Consider the following 17,952-nt stretch of genomic DNA (forward strand, 5'->3'; position numbering starts at 1 on the left):
AAATATATTTATATTGATTGGTGCTAAGGACTTCTTTTGGTGGTAGGAAATCTCAGTGTTCAAGAAGTATAAAAGAGTCACCAGATGGACACTCACTATTAATTTGCTTTGGAAGTGACTGAGACAGCTACTGTTGTGATGTCAGCTTGAGGAGGTGACTAGTACAAAGGCATAGGAAGGGAATTACAGAGCAATTCTAAGAAGCAGAATTGCAGTTCAATATTCATCTAGTGTTAGGCAATTTTCTATGTGTATGTTCATATAGCTGCTATAAGAAAACAAAAGAGAAAAGTTATGAACTGGGTATGGGAAAGCTATGAAAAACACACATCTCCATTGTCCGTGACTGGAGGGCTTCTGGCTGTTAGACAACAGAAAATTAACTCAGCAAAAACAACCTATTTTTGGAGATGCAACACTTCAGAGTCTTATGTAGTTTCCTACCTAGCAAAATGAGGAAGAGGTATTCATGAGCTTGAGAAAGTTATTTTAACTTTCTGTTGATATAATTTGCAGCAAAAATCCCAAAATCATAGTGAAATTCAGATACTGCAGTTGAGTTTGGAAAATTTTCTAGATAACTTCTAAATGCTGAATAATTCTAGAAACTTGCTCTGTTAACTAGTTCTGACAGCAAGCTTACTAGGTTACTCCACATTGCTGGCTTTGGGACATCTTCATAGCAGAAGGGTGCCTGTACACATGCTCCAATGCGTTCCAATTAGAATGCTCTAGTATCACCACAGTGTCATGTGTACAGGTTTAAAAATGGCTGCTTGGGTGCTTTAACTAAAGCTCTTTGAATGAGCGGTAGGGGATTTATACATGTGATGCTATGACATTTTAATCAAAGCAGGAACTTCCATTTTTAGTAACAGCCTATACATGTGCCCAGGAGTTGGGGGTTGGGGGAGAATTAGGGGTCTACTCAGCAGCATATGGTGGTATAAGGTTTATCTTGCTTTCTTCTTCTTGGCCCTATTCAAGCTGTGACTGGTTTTCATAGGGAAATCATAGGCTACTATCATGGGCCTGCTGTTACCAGTTGCAAACAAGGGGAGGCAGAGGATGAGGCTGACAAAGAGTGGCAGAAACCTCGGTTTGACCCACCTACCATTCACCAGCAGGGTTAGCTGTTGTGGCACAATGGTGGGTAAAGAGCACCTCTAAAATAAGTGATGTTATTTAATGCTTTTTTCCTGAGGGACAGTGTATAGTAGAGAAATACTGGTCCTCTACATTTGTTATTTGAACTGTTACATTCTACTCTTTAGTTAAAACTTGTAATATTAGAAGCTAGCTCAAGGACCAAATTCTGCCATGTGTGTCTGTAACTGCACAATTTTGGTATTGCAAGGTTAGGACTTCTTTATAAAACTCTGCCTCTGCCAGGTAGTGCTGTCTAATACTGAAAAATGCTGCTAAAATTGATTAAATATAACACAAAGTGACAAGAGTGATGGGGAGAGAGGGAAGAGAAAAAGAATTACAGAAATGGAGCCACTGAGGAAAATTCAGAACATTGTGTTGTACAATTTGGTTTTCCTTATTTCCGTTTCAGATAGATCTGAGGTTGTCCTCTAGTTGGTTTCCCCAGTTAGTTAAGTGTGGACTCTGAGTCCTATGATGCATGGCTAGAAGGTCTACCCAACTTGAGGAGGTAACCAGCTGATTTCAGGAGCAGGTCACAGAGCTGACTGCCATTTTCAAGGGCTTATCATGGCTGGGGCCTCCCCACACCTCTGATTGGCTGAGGGGCCCTAGTGGCCCTGCAACCCACCACCGATTGGTGGAGAGGGTTGTCATATGGATCCAACCCTTACCACTGATTAGGTGAGAGGACTGTTTATCATGCAGTCCCACCCCTCATTGCTGATTGTTGGAAAAGGGTGGGGCTGCATGATAGGCACAACCCTCTCATCTAATCAGAGATGAGAAGCAGGGATGGCAGCCATCTTGCCTGTTTGCCTTAGTGCTGGTATCCTCCCTCTCCCATTCCCCCAGGCCAGCTGAATTGCCAGCATTTTATTTTTAGTAATTTTTTATCCCCATGGATTTTGCAGAGATTGCCCAATTTCACGATTTACATGAAATCCACACAATTGTGGTTTGGGTAGGTCCCTAACCATATCATATTCCTTGGTACCTCACTTTGTATAGCATGGTACTGATATGACAGCTGTGTTTTCTGCCCCCCAAATCTGCTCTAGTTATAGGAACACACATTTCTTTGTCCATGAGTGGAAGGCTTCTAGCCATTAAACTATATCTTCTGAATTTTAGCTTCCTATCTTCTTTCTGGCAAGGGTCAGAATTCTATCACATAAGTAAAACTTGTGTAAAATTATGGTTTATAATTCTCTCATGCAGAATTCAGCAGCTTTTGATCACTCTGCAATTGATTTACCATCTATAGTTATAAAATTGCTAGCATCCTTTCCTCAAACAAAATATTGCATCCCTTCACTCTCAAGTATAATCCATGCCACATCAAGGAATTTCATAACTTTTTGCAAAGATATCAAGAGGGGGAAATTGGCACAATCACCCATGTAAAATGTACCTAATAAGTAAATCAAGTGATCACTCCTTTTCTGACTGCTGGGGTCACCAGCACCTTAGTCACTTGGTTTGATCCTGTTCCTACAGGGAATAAGACCTTGATTTCAGTTGGGGAAAGAACAAGTCCAATTTCTTATTTCTAAGTACAAGCTGATAGGAATTATCAAAATTCACTGCTCCAATGTATTATCTAGTCTAATACCTTGTTTCCATAATTGGTCAGTATAAAAATACTATAGAGAAACATGTAAGATAGTCTAAGGAATAAGCTACCCACAGTGAAAACATCTTCCTAATCCTTTCAGTAAAATCATCAATATATTCCATAAACTGAGGGTTTATAATTCTTAAAATTATTCTAATATAATAAAAGCCTTAGTCTGTAACATTCTGGGCCAATGTTTCAGAATGCACACCGCACATATGCCACTGAGAAGATGCACGCTGATTGTCTGCAAGGGCCTGGAGCATTATGGAAAAAAGGGCGGGGGGGAAGGGAGCTCCTATGCTGCCCCTCCCCAACAACAGCTGGCACAGAGGGGGGAGGTGGCAGGGAAGAGGGGAGGGAGTGGGGCAGGAAGTGGAAGGGGGGGGGTTTCCAGTGGCAGTGCCCCCCACTGCACCCCCCTCCCCCGCTGCCACCTCCACCTAGCCCCAACAACTGCCGGCAGAGAGGGGGAGGTGCTGGGGAGGGAGAGCGGGCATGTTTCATGCCACTGGGTGTCAGTGGCCACTGCCACATGGAAGCTCCTCTCCCCGCCCTGCCTGTTCTTCAGAGCTGGTGGTGGTGCAGGGTGGAGTGGCAGGGGGTGGAACGCATGGGCCCAGAGGCAGAGCAGGGGCACCACAGGGCATTGGTTGGTGGTGCTTCATTCCCACCCACCCCTATCATTCATGATGGACAATTTGCTAGTATCTAATATAACTATGGATGTTCTCTTCCTCTGAATAAATGCAAAGCACTAGTAAATACTTGACTACAATGTTTGTGTCAATGAGTTTCACAGATTAATTTGGTGTAGTATAAAACAAATTTTCAGTTGTGAGTTTTAAAATTGTTGTCTTGCAATTTAATTGCAATGGTAATTCAATGCACATATTTATTTCAGGAGGTGACTATATTTGCTTTGGAGAAAAAAACTACAGTAGACCATCATCAAGATGAGGAATCAGGGAAGAATGAATGAGTCCACAACTAATTGAGGCACAATATTGATTTTCCTGGTTTTAGTAGCTACTTATTTGGTGAATGCACATTTTTTTTTTAAATTAACATGATACTTTGAGTACACTTACAGCAAAAAAGCCGTCATAAAAGAGACAGAGATACGCACAGGAAGAGGAAGATATATACACAAAATTACCGAGAAAGATAAACAGTGGAAGAAAACACTTGGATTTATTTAACAAATTAAAGCAAATTAATGAAACATGGAGCAATAACTCAACAGTTTCACAGAAAAATCAAGTATAAAGTATGATCTAAGCTTTAGATGGATTGAAGCAAAAAACATGACAGAATCATGCATGACGCATGGACTGCAGGGGTCTTAAAAAAAAAAAAAAAAAGGTGAGTTATTTATGGATGAATCTTATGCATAATTTATGTACAGAACCTATTTTTACACACACTGAGATGGAAACATACCTTCAGAAACCAAAATGAGTGTAATTCCTCTTCTGTTCAGAATATAGCAATGAAGAAATACACTCAGGTAGATCTTGGGTAGCATAAGGAAGATTATGTTTCTTCTGAATCTTTCTTCAGTTCCTGAACATAGATCATAGAATCATAGAAGCAGGGTCAAAAGGGACCTTGTAGATCTTCAAGTCTGACCCCCTGCCTGGGCAGGAGGAAAACTGGGCTCAAATGACCCCAGCCAGGTAGGCATCAAGCCTCTTCTTAAAGACCCCCACGGTAGGAGTCAGCACCATTTCCCTTAGAAATTGGTTCCAGATCCTAGCTGCCCTAACTGTGAAGTAGTTCTTACGGATGTCTAATCTAAACCTACTCTCCAACAACTTGTGGCCGTTATTCCTTGTTATCCTGGGGGGCGCTAGGGGAAACAAGGTCTCCCCCAAACCCTGCTGGTCCCCCCTAGTGAGTTTATAGACGGTCACCAGGTCCCCCCTCAGCCTTCTCTTGTGCAGGTCCCGTAGCCTCTCATTGTAGGGTCTGCCCTGCTGTCCCCAAATCATGTGGGTGACCCTCCTCTGGACCCTCTCAATGTTGTCCACATCCCTCTTGAAGTGGGGTGCCCAGAACTGGACACAGTACTCCAGCTGTGGCCTGACCAGTGTCACGTAGAGGGGGAGGATCACCTCCTTGGCCCTACTTGAGATGCACCTGTGGATGCACGATAGGGTCCGGTTAGCCCTGCTGACCGTGACCTCGCGTTGTCGGCCCATGTTCATCTTGGAGTCAACAATGACTCCAAGATCCCTTTCTGCCTCCATGCTCTCAAGAAGGGAGTTTCCCATCTTATAAGTGTGCTGCTGGTTACTACTGCCCAAGCACAGCACCCTGCACTTGTCCGTATTGAAATGCATCCTGTTTTTGTTAGCCCACCCCTGCAACCTATCCAGGTCTTGCTGCAGTCTTTCCCTCCCTACTAGTGTGCCCACCTCATCCCAAATTTTGGTATCATCAGCAAATTTGAACAGGTTGCTTTTCACCCTGTCATCCAAATTGCTGATAAAGAAATTAAACAGTGTGGGCCCAAGGACCAAGCCCTGGGGGACTCCACTGCCCACTTCCCCCCAGGTCAAATATGACCCGTCCACCACCACTCTCTGAGTATGACCCTTCAGCCAAGTCAGCCAATTTGCTATTCATCTGACTGTGTAGGCATTGATGCCACAGTCACCTAGTTTTTTTAATGAGGCTAGTGTGGTCGACAGTGTCAAAGGCCTTGCTGAAGTCCAGAAAGACTACATCCACGTGTTGGCTACAAATGTCCAACTCGGGCTCCTTAAAATTCTGGTTTATTAGGTGGATTGAAACACTGTAATGAGTTAAATCATAAACCTTGGGGCTGGTCCTTCCACCCACCCACACACACACACAGAGAGTAGCAAGCTACAAGAGTCAGGTACACCTATCCCATAGGCGCTGAAGTCTGTCGTTGAGGCTTCTTTCAGCGTGGTGTTATCTTGCAGAAGGGGGTCGCCGGCTGGTCCCTCTGGCTGCACAGGTAGCGTGCTGGTCAAGCTGGAGATCAAGAGGGTGCCACTGAGGGTCACTTTTTCACTGCTTTTTATCTGTCCTTAGCAGACTTTGGTGACTCCCCAGTTTTCAGGTTTGCCCAATCCAGGGGTCGTTGACCCTTGTGGGACTTCCCCCCCTTGGTGGCTACTGGATGGCATCTGTCAGCCCCAGGGGTCGTCCACATGTACGTGCAGGTTTGGGAGTCCGTTGATGAATTTTGAATAGGGCTCTGGGAGTGGTCGATCTGGAGATATTCAGCCCAAAAGTTGATCCCTGGCATTGATTAACTCAGGCCAGGGCTTCTAGCCCTTGATCAGTGACATAGAGATTTCCTGGTTGTTACATTGTCTTCTATTGAGTTCTTCCATTGGTTGATCTGTAGTTTCCTTAGGTGTTAATTGCTGCCTGCTACCGTGTTACACATTCAATCACTGATTCACTCACTCTTTCAGGGGCCAGCCTGATACAGGGAAGGGCAGTTTGATTCCTGCCCTTGTTAACATTGTTACAATGTATAACTTACTTATGAAACTAAACACATTTAGTTGAAAGTTGAAAGGTGAGGAGTATAAAATATAAGCTACAAAAGTAATGCCATGGCACACAAATAGATAAAAATACCAAGATACAAGGGGAGATACAAAATGCACACATACAAATTTCAAAACACAATTCCTTATCTTAAAGTGAAAGAAAGAGGAAGGAAGAAAAGGTAGAAGAGGAAAAACATATCCAAGGAGGGGAGAGCAACTGCAGGCAAGAGGAAAAAGGGCTTTCTGCTATACACGGTGACACCTGCATCCAATGCTTTTGTGACCTGATTGTAAAAGGCAATCTGGTTGGTCTGACATGACCTGCCCCTAATGAAACCGTGCTGGTTGCCCTTGAGCATCATCCCCGATGCCGGCCCATCACAGATGTGCTCCTTGATGATCTTCTCAAAGAGTTTCCACAGGATTGAGGTAAGACTGGGCCTATAGTTGCCCGGGTCCTCCCTCCTCCCTTTTTTAAAGATGGGGACCACATTGGCCATCCTCCAATCATCTGGCACCTGGCGCAAGCACCACGAGTGCTCATAAAGCTGTGCCAAGGGCCCTGCAATAACCCCTGCTAGCTCCCTCAACACCCTGGGGTGGAGAGCATCTGGACCTGCTGATTTGAACACGCCCAGCCCCTCCAGAAGCACTCTAACCCAGTCCTCCTCAACCTTAGGTCTGGAGGCGTTCCCCTTGAGCCTGTCTTGAATCACAGTGGGGGAGTCCCGGTCCCTGCACAAGAAAATGGAGTTGAAGAATTTGTTAAAGAGGTCTGCTTTCTCCTCTGACACAGCCACCAGATTGCCCAGCGTATCTTGCAGGGGCCCCACGTTTCTCGCTGCCTTCTTCATCCTCCCTATATATTTGAAAAAGGACTTTTTATTATCTTTGATCTTGGATGCTAGTCCTAGCTGTATGTCCGCCTTAGCTTTCCTAACAGCCCCACTACAGGCCCGAGCAGTGGAGGTATACTCCTCTTTGGAGATAGCACCCCCCTTCCACCGGGTGTACACTGCCTTTTTGGCAACCAGGCATTCCCGGATGTCCTTGGTGAGACAGGGGGGCTTTTGGGCACTCTTGTCCCCCTTGCTTCTTGTTGGGATCGTCACCCTTGGGCCCTGAGTATCGTGTCCTTAAGGAACGACCACTCATCTTGGGCACTGAGTTCCCCTGCCCTCGAGAACCCCAGCGCCTCTCCCACCAATCTCAACTCGTTGAAGTTGGCCCTGTTAAAGTCTAGGGCTACCGCCTTGCTGCAGGCCCTTGACACCCTGGGCTGGATGATGAATTCCAGCAAGCGATGATCGTTATCACCCAGGTGGTCAAGGACCTGGAGCCCCCTTATCAGATCATCGCCTGTGGACAGGACCAGGTCCAACAGGGCATTTCCTCTGATGGGACTGTGCACCTCCTGGGTTAAGGGGAGGTCCTGTATCTCAGCCAGGAACCTCCTGGAAAGGTCTGACCTGGCTGACTGCTCCTCCCAGAAGATGTCCAGGTAATTTAGATCACCCATGACAACTACATCCCTTGCCTTAAGTGCCTCGGCAAGCTGGCCCAAAAATTCCCAGTCCAGTTCCTCCCCTTGGTTGGGGGGTCTGCAGTAGACCCCCACCGTTAAATCTCTCTCCCCATGACCCCCTTGTATTTTGACCCAGAGCACTTCAGCTTGCCCCTCCTCCAACCCCATTTTGCTGGCAGAGGATTTGTATTGCTCTTTGACATAGAGCGCCACACTCCCTCCCTTCCTTCCTTCTCTGTCCTGCCTGTAGAGCCTATAGCCCCTAATGCTAACTGCCCACTTGTGGGATGAATCCCACCACGTTTCTGTAAGCCCTACTATGTCTGGGTTTGAACTGGCTATTCTGAGGACGAGTTCCTCCTGTTTGTTCCCCAGATGAATGAGGATGAATATAATTATTCTCAACATGCACTGGTTTTAAAGCATAGATCAGGTTAGGACATGAGATATCCCCTGGGCATTAGAAAACAGACTTCAGAAAGGGAGGATTGTACTGCACTTAGGAGAACTAATTACTAAAAGCAGAATCTAATTAAGGTCAGCCATTTAGGCCATAAGTTCCTAAAGCTGGAATTGCTGGTGGCTTGTTTAAGTAAGTACATAACTACAGTCACTGACTTTCTAGCTTATGATATGATGGCCTCCTCTATATTCCACAGTTAATGCTATTTTCCTATAATTCTCCTGAAAAACAGTTTCCTTGAATGCAACCATATAATGTATGTAATTTCACCATAACAGAATGTTTTAAAACATATTTATTAAGTATGATATATAGGTTTTCATTTCTCCAAGTTGAGGACATCTCTTTATTAAAAGTAATATAAAATTTTACATTCATATAGAAGTAATGCAAATTCTACAAAGTTAGCTTGAAGGCATCAACCCAGTCAGCCCCACTCCAGTTTGAAGGCATATCGATGATGCCTCTGCAGTGCTCCTGAGACTGAGTTAAGGCCCTTCACTCCACTTTGCTTGCTCCAAACCCAAAACTTAGGCTGTGGGGACACTCTAAGGAGGTCCCCTGCTGGTGCTGTCTAGATCTCAATCCCTTCACTCCTCGGTCTGGAGCACTCGTGGAGAGTGAAGGGGTAGGACTTTCTGCAATGGTCTTGTCAGCAGTGTGGACAAATCCTGAGACACCTTAAGACAGTGATTCCCAAACTTTTCCTCAGCATGACTCCATTTCCTTAGCATGGTCCCTCACTCCCAACCTGCATCCCCCCCACCCCCATCCCCATCCAGTGATGTTATGACCCCAATTGAGGTTGTAACCCACAGTTTGGGAACCACTGCCTTAGTAGGCCTGCTCAACCACGTTCTAGAATCTGAAACTTTTAAAGGCATCAGATGGGCATTTTTAGAAATCCTGTTTTTTTTGCATTTGTGAATTAAGGTTTGAGTCCATAGAAGTCAATGTATCATCAGCACCACCTTCAAGTGAAAGATCTGTACAGTCTCAGGCACCCATAACAGCCATCATCATCCTATTTTACAGATGGGGAAGCAAGGCAGAGAGAAGATGTGGAGAGACTTCAAAGTTAGAAAGAAGGTCTGTAGCCCAGCCAGGGTGAAAACACATTGCCCAGCTGCCAAGGCAGCTCTTTAACCATTGCATTATCTTTCCTGATAGCTTAATACAAACAAATATGGAATTCATATTTGGGTGGATGTCATATACTTAGAATTCAGGAAGGCCTTCGATACGGTATCCCACCCCATACTGGTGAACAAGTTAAGAGGCTGTGACTTGGATGACTACACAGTCCGGTGGGTGGCGAATTGGCTGGAGGGTCGCACCCAGAGAGTCGAGGTGGATGGGTCGGCTTCGACCTGGAAGGGTGTGGGCAGTGGGGTCCCGCAGGGCTTGGTCCTTGGACCGATACTCTTTAACGTCTTCATCAGTGACTTGGACGAGGGAGTCAAATGTACTCTGTCCAAGTTTACAGATGACACAAAGCTATGGGGAGAAGTGGACACGCCGGAGGGCAGGGAACAGCTGCAAGCAGACCTGGACAGGTTGGACAAGTGGGCAGAAAACAACAGAATGCAGTTCAACAAGGAGAAATGCAAAGTGCTGCACCTAGGGAGGAAAAACGTCCAGCACACCTACAGCCTAGGGAATGACCTGCTGGGTGGCACGAAAGTGGAAAGGGATCTTGGAGTCCTAGTGGACTCCAAGATGAACATGAGTCGGCAGTGTGACGAAACCATCAGAAAAGCCAATGGCACTTTATCGTGCATCAGCAGATGCATGACAAATAGGTCCAAGGAGGCGATACTTCCCCTCTATTGGGTGCTGGTCAGACCGCAATTGGAGTACTGCGTGCAATTCTGGGCGCCACAATTCAAGAGGGATGTGGATAACCTGGAGAGGGTCCAGAGAAGGGCCACTCGTATGGTTAAGGGCTTGCATACCAAGCCCTATGAGGAGAGACTGGAGAAACTAGACCTTTTCAGCCTCCGCAAGGTAAGGTTGAGAGGCGACCTTGTGGCTGCCTATAAGTTCATCACGGGGGCACAGAAGGGAATTGGTGAGTATTTATTCACCAAGGCGCCCCCGGGGGTTACAAGAAATAATGGCCACAAGCTAGCAGAGAGCAGATTTAGATTGGACATTAGGAGGAACTTCTTCACAGTTCGAGTGGCCAAGGTCTGGAACGGGCTCCCAAGGGAGGTGGTGCTCTCCCCTACCCTGGGGGTCTTAAAGAGGAGGTTGGATAACCATCTAGCTGGGGTCATCTAGACCCAGCACTCTTTCCTGCTTATGCAGGGGGTCGGACTCGATGATCTATTGAGGTCCCTTCCGACCCTAACATCTATGAATCTATGAATCAAGGTTTCTGCTTAAAGCAAGATTCTGTTTATTTAGAAACAAATAACTTAAAGCAAGTGAAGACAGACACTATAAAAAGGGTCCAGGATTGTGAATTATAGCTACTGCAAGAAGTAAAGTTTGCAGCCATTTTACTGTATCAGTCTGTGGTGGGAGGCTTCTATGTTTTGTCTTTGCCCTTGCCCACCAGATGGTATTGACAGACCTCTTTATGAAGGCGTTTATAACCCACAGTCTCTTGTCTGACAGTTCTCTTATCTTTGAATTAAACCTCAGATTATCCCATGACTAACACCAACCAATTTAAGAAGGTATGCCTCATTGGCTATTTGCCATCTAGCAGTTGTCTTACAAAACTCAGTGTATGGAGGCTCTCCAACTCTTTGAATACTGGTCCCACCATAATCACAGCATCTTCAACCTTTACAGCAACTGGTTCATCATATAGTGGTTACTAGTGCCCCATGTTCTATAGCTTTTTGGCTTCTTCATTTAGTTTCAGTACACAATTATTTCACCACACACACCACACTTCAGCTCTCCAAAGTTCTCATCCACAAACTTCTATTCTCCTGAGTTTTCCTCTGCTCTCCGAGGCTAGGGACAGAAGTTCATATAAACTGGTTGAAGTGGTCAGAAACTGTAACAGAACAGAAGTTCAGTGCACATTAAACCAGTTTCAAAATGGCTGAAACTGGTTTAAGATAAACCTGGTTGAATGTAGTATCAGATTTGCTGGATTTGGGTCAAACCGGTTTGCGAAACTTCTGTCCCAGACCCTTTCCTGGTTCAAGTTAAATCAGAGTCCCCCAGCATCCCAGCACACTTTCTACCCCTGGGCTGGGCTGTCTGCTCCAGAGAGCAGGGCCAGCCCTGCCCCTCAGTTCTTTAGCTGGAGCAATGAGGGAGGGCTGGCAAGGGTGGGGGGGGGCACAAGCCTGGCTGGGGATTGCAGCCCAGTCTATGCGGGGGGGGGGGAGGTGTCCCCATCTGGGGCCAGGGAGGCAGGTTAAAACACCCCTTCCCCCACTCAAACTTATTGCTGACTGACTGTGGACTACAATTCCTAGAGGCACCTGGAAGCAGGAAGAGGAGGCGATGTGCAACCCTGCAGAGTACTGCTGCTGTAATTTTGGACTGCAAATCCTGGAGACCTCAAGGAGTAGAAAGAAGAGGAAGTGAACACAGCCAGAGAGCTGTGCTCTAGTGCCCTCTGGCTTCTGGGTGCATTTCCTGAGTCAAAGGTAAATGTCTGTTCACTTCTGTTTCAATTTAATCTGTGCAGTTTAGACTAACCTGCAAAGACTGAATGGATTCAGCTTTTTGACTGTCTGCACTGAGCTCCACTAGGAGCTGCCAAGTCCATGACCCATCTCTCAGCTGCCTGGACATTACTGAGCCATTACTGACATCCCTGCCCAGTTCACACCGTCAGGGCCGGATTAACTCTTTAGTGGGCCCTAGGCAAACAAACTCATAGGCCCTTACTTTTTTTCCACTCAATAATTCTAATATGTAAAATAAGCACAACTGGGCCACTTCTCAATTTAGGCCAAGGGCCCTATGTGTTAATCTGGCCCTGCTCACTTATAAAGCTTTAGTAGGGGCATAGCTGGAAATATTCAGTAGTCTGAGTCTTAAAGATCTTGTTACCAATTTTATCAGTGGCAGAAATCCTTCACCCCTCATCTTGTTGCACACTCAAGGCATTAACCCAGCTGATTTATTTGAGCTAGTTCATTGCAAAATGATTCAGCATTTGGGATCATTTTGAAAAAGTCAAACAAGCATGGGGGTGCTTATCCAAACAATTCATAAGAATTGTATCTGAACAACTGGGCTAGGAATAGTGAAAGAGATGACTGGTAAGATTCAGAATATTTTTTTGGAAGGGTTTCATTAAAGACTCTATGAATGGTATGTTTGTGCTCACAAATTCAGTCAAGACTAGGACAAGGTAGGGACTAGCAATGATGCAAGTTAAACCAATCCCCATCCCCCCGTTCACTCAAATTAACTGGACTTTTAAAATTAACTTCAAGTGATGTTTATTTCTAGGTCTGGATGAAAAGATTTGTAGGAGTTGAAGGCTGGCTCTAACCTGGGGCAGGACTACAGTCAGAGCTGACCTGAGCAGGGTGAGGGGCATGGGGCAAATCAGCCCTTGCAGGGCCGAGCTCCCATTCCGATCCCCCTGGAGGCAAAAAAGCTGCTGCTGTCATCATCAGCATCAGTTGGGGGGGGGGGCGCAGGCAGGGAGGGCATGGGAGCAAGTGGCTGGACACAAAGCCACCCGTCTCCCCAGCTCTGCACCACCGCTGCTCTGTGGGGCCCCCCAAAGCATGGGGTCTGGGGCAGTTGCCCTGATTTGCCCCCGAAAGCAATGGCCCTGACTATAGTCAAAGAGAGAACTAACAATCTGTGCCCAGTTCCTTGACTGCCCCCATGTCATTGCACTGAACAGATCTTGATTGCAGCAGAAAAATCTTGGTTATATGGTCATAAAAATCTAATAAACCTTTTTAAATGAAACATACATACATGCACATTCAAATTTAAAACAAAGAAAAAGAAAGAATATTCACCCCTAGTGAGCATCTGGTTAAATAGGAAGAAAAATTATAAATCTTATATATTTAAGGATAGCAACTAATGTTACATCAGGCTACAAGAGATTACCTATGTAATCCTAAACAATGGTAAACAAAACCCTGCTATTTTCCAGAACCAATTGTATTAATATACAAGAAAAGATTCAGACACCAGCCGTGTGCATTTAATGAAACTGGTTCTATCCTTGCTTACCTCCATCACATGAATTTCAGGGTCAGGTCTGGGGAATTTTCAGACATGGTACATAATGATTTATGTAGCTAATTAATTGTATTCAGGAATTGTGTTGCCCTTGTTAGTGACATCTCTTGAAAATTTCAATTAATCAGTAAGTCCATTTGAGAGTTTTGGAGAAATATTCTAATGAATGAGGAACAATTCTAGGTGTCTGCATACAGGAACTCATTAAGGCTTCAGTAGAAATATGGAATACAAGTAACTGTTTGCACTGTTCATTTTAATTTACTTGAATATTAAAGTACTTATAAGTCTACTGAGATAAAACTCTAGTTTCCGAGATGACTTATCAGGTACCTAGCTTCTAGGATACTATTTTTTTAAAATTGTGCTGAACTGAAAAGCGGGTTCTGAAAAGTCAATACATTAAAAACACTTCACCAACTTTTGTTACAGGACATAAGGCTATAATTATTTTTACCTGGAATAACCATAGTAACAGGAAGAGAGAATAAAATTCACTCAAGGAAACAAACCTGAAGCAATTCCAAAATGTTAGTGATTTCTGTTTCTGGATAGATGGACTTGAACATCCATCTCCCTGGCCCTGACAAGGACGATTTTACCTTATTCACTTCCATTTAGAATGTTGTTTCAAGTTTATTTTTTCTTAACCCATTGCTTGGACTGTGTCACCTCTCTCTTTGTAGGCCTACACTGTTTATTTGTTCTTTATGATAAACAAAAAGCTATTTCTCCTTACTTTCAAGGCATATGCCTCCTTTGCCTATCAACTCTGACTAACTATTGAGAATTCAGTTGGCTCTGATCAGCTGATGAGGCCAGTCTCCATTCCCTGGTTGTTAAATTTTCAAATAAGATGGTTTAAGTTTCCCTCCATATTATACAGCGAGCTTGGGAGGGGCTTCCCATAATATCAAAAAAGCTACTTCCTCATTGTACTTGGAAAAATGAAACAAAAACCAGAAAAGAACAGACAATGCACTCCCCCCTTAAAATAATGCCCAGGAAAACTTCCCACACAATTTAACAGCTGAAACTTTAGATTACAGTACAAATCTTGTTTCACTGTTTCCTTGCACTGTATCATCTGCCTGTATTTATCTGTTGTTTCTTGCCTTCCTCTTAGACTTTAAAGTCCTTGGGCCAGGGACTATCTTTTTATTGTGTTTGTAACACAGTTTAGTCCCCATCTGCACTCAGACTTTAGCAATATAAATAATTGATCTGAAACATCTTAAAATTGAGAATACCAAGAAATCTTACATTTTAATTAAGCTCCCCCTCTTCTATAGGATATGTATGCATGTAAAGTATGCAGAGCCTAGATGTTCTGCAATTTATCATAAGATAAGCTTCAGCTACTCAGCAACAATGTTTTGCAGAAATCTTCTAAAGATCAAAACCCCTATGGCATGCCATCATTACCTTCAGCGGCACTGCATATGCAAAGGATATAACTGGTCCTAGAATAATATTATATAATAAGATGATACCCATGACAGGATGTGGTAACTTCCCATTGAAACATAACCCTCTATATCAGGGGTGCCCAACCCTCAGCCAGGGGAGCTTTGTAATTCAGCCTGCGGGTCCATCTCCTCATAGGTCTGGAAATATGGCAGTAGGGGAGCAGTGGCAATGTACACCACCACCACTCCCCCGCTGCTAAATTTCCAAGCCCCCATGAGGCAGGATTGGCTTCAACTGGACTGGCCCTGTGCAGAGGAATCAGAGCCTGTTTCTGTGTAGCTGGATAAAGCAAGGACTTGATGCACCTGTATGGAAATGGCTTTCTAAGGCCCAGGACAGCTGTATCACCTGGTCCAGCAGTGCAGACTGGATTAATCTTACAGACTGGATCCAGCCCAGCTCACCCAGCACTGCTCATCCAGTCTGTGGCCTGAAAAGTTTAGCCTCACTTCTCTATAGCACAGACAATATGGCCACAGGGCATGGACGAAACATATGGCAATGAAGTAAAAGACAATAGGAAGTAGGACCCTAAGTAATGGTAGACAAATGCAGATGTCAGTCCCATCTTCAGAAGAATATGGCTGACATATCCCTGCCAATAGGAACCCCTAATTTTGGAAGCCCCTCTGAAATGGGGCTCAAACTCCCCAAGTTCACATAAAGAGCCAGCATCAGCAGTCTTACTCCTGCCCCTCTGGCACTTGGAAATAATCTTGTCACTGCAGTATCTAAGGTGCACACACCACACACAGGCTATAACTCAGGGGCAGGCAATTATTTTGGGTGGAGGGTCGCTTACTGAATTTTGGTAAGCTGTCAAGGGCTGCATGGGTGCCCCCCCCATCACCATCTTGTGACTGGAAGTCCTGCCCCCTAACCTTTGACACCAGAAGTCCCTCCCCTTGCCCCAAGAAGTTCTCCTTTCAGCAAGGGGTTTTGCCATCTCAGCACCAGAAAAATACCAAATTATATTCTAAAAAGTGAACATTCATTAATTTGATTTCAAAAAATATTTTTGTCCTGATTTACATGCATTTGTGTAATGCAATCACCTCTATGTACACAATAGCTCAAAATGAAGTCTTACTCTTGCATATTGTGGGGGGAAGTGGGGGGCATGGGGAGGTGGGTATAGGTTTGTGGGGGGTTGTGGGTATGTATGTGGATATGTGGTGTGTGGGTGGGTATGGGGTTTGTCAGGGAGAGGGTGGCTGGGGTGTGTGGGGGTCTGCATGTATGGCAGTGCAAGGAAGATGTGGGTGCATGTATATGGTGGGGTGTGCATGTGGAACTTACCTTATGAACACACACACACACACACACACACACACCCTTCCTACTCCTGGCTCTGAGGTACTGGTGTGGGCCCCATGCTCATGCAGTCCGGCAATGTAGCCCAGGGCCATGTGGTGCTAGAGAAGTGTGTGGGCTGGAAAGCAAGGAAGTGGCTGGGGGGTGGGGTGGGGTGGGGTGGGGCAGGGCTGGGCTGGGCTGCTGGCTCCCCCTGGGTCCTACTTCCCCAGCTCCTGTCATCTTTGACAGGCAGCCAGAAGCAGATAAATATTACACTTTCTAAATTTTTTAAGGGCCTCCTGGGCTGGATAGAATGGCCTGGTAGGCCAGATCCAGCCTGTGGGCCATAGTTTGCCCACCACTGCTATAACTCTTTAATTACATGTACAAATGAAGTGATTTTGAGGCAGTCTCCTAACTACTGCCCACCTTTCAGGAGGTTAACTAGGACAGGAAAGGAGGGTACCAGCCCTATGCACCCATTCAGGGGGGGCATCAATTTGGAGCTGCTCTGCACCTCTGCTCTCCAGTACTCAGCCTTTCTTCTTTCTCTCCGGCATTTGGCACACCCCTACCCCATTCTTTGGTGCTCTATAGCAGTGGTTCTCAACCTTTTTTTGTATCAGGACCCATTTGTAAACATCAATGGCCAGTCCAGACTCAGTGCCCCTCACTCCCAACCCACTGCCTCCCACCCCCAGGCTCCAGCCCCCCCAATGTGTGGAGCATGGGGGCCCCAAGAAGCACCTCACAGGCTGGAACTCTGCCAGTCTGCAAGCAAAAAGCCCTGGTTTCCCATGTTTTTCTCCTTTAAAGAAGAATCCATTTTTAAAGTTTGTTGATCCATTTTTAAAGTTTGTTTGGGACCCTTTCATGTATTCTTGTGACCCAGAGATTGAGAAATGCTGCTCTATAGAATCTCTGCTCAGGGCACTGAAATTGCTAATTATGCCTCTGCCACCTCCATACCCTATTTAAAAGTGTGAATGCTTTCCTATGTGAAGACTGTGATGCAGTTGTTACCAAAAATTGAATAATGATCAGCCCAACCTGAAACCAACAGGCCCAAAATGCTTTTCACAGCTCTAATTGTTTGTATACATTGGGTGCCAGTGGGAAGTTAAATAACCTAAAGAAGGATGTGATTTGAATTGGCAGACAATGAATGAATGGTAATAGACATAAGCACTGTGTGTGTCAAGGATTTGGCATGTAATTCATTATTCTAATTAATGTCATCCAAGCCACCTACATCTGCCACACGGGATATTTTTGTCTTTTTCTGGAAAAATGCTTTATGCCCTGTGTTAGTTATCAGTCCTGCTAAACCTCTTAGGTTTTTGAGTGGGCACACATGATTAAAAGACATAGTAAATCTACGTTTGTGACTTCGTGGGCATGTGTGCACGCACACATACACATGCACACATTTTATTTGGTGAAACATATACTTATGAAAACAGCTGGAAGTTTTCCACCTGAGGTAGGTCAAACTGCCCAAGGTTGCTGCAAAGGTTTTACTTCTCAAAAATTAGGCATATCCTTTTCCCATGCAAGGACAGCACCTTTTTGATCTGATGTGTCCATTTGCATTCAGAACTCTGTAGTAAAAACATCTTTGATCTTAGCAAAAAAAAAAAAGGCTAAGATGCTGATGGGAACCTACCACAAGAATAGGTTAACACAACCCCCACCTGAATAAGATAAA

The sequence above is a fragment of the Alligator mississippiensis genome, chromosome 5, assembly GCF_030867095.1.
Source record: "Alligator mississippiensis isolate rAllMis1 chromosome 5, rAllMis1, whole genome shotgun sequence".
NCBI classification, from domain to species: Eukaryota; Metazoa; Chordata; order Crocodylia; family Alligatoridae; genus Alligator; species Alligator mississippiensis.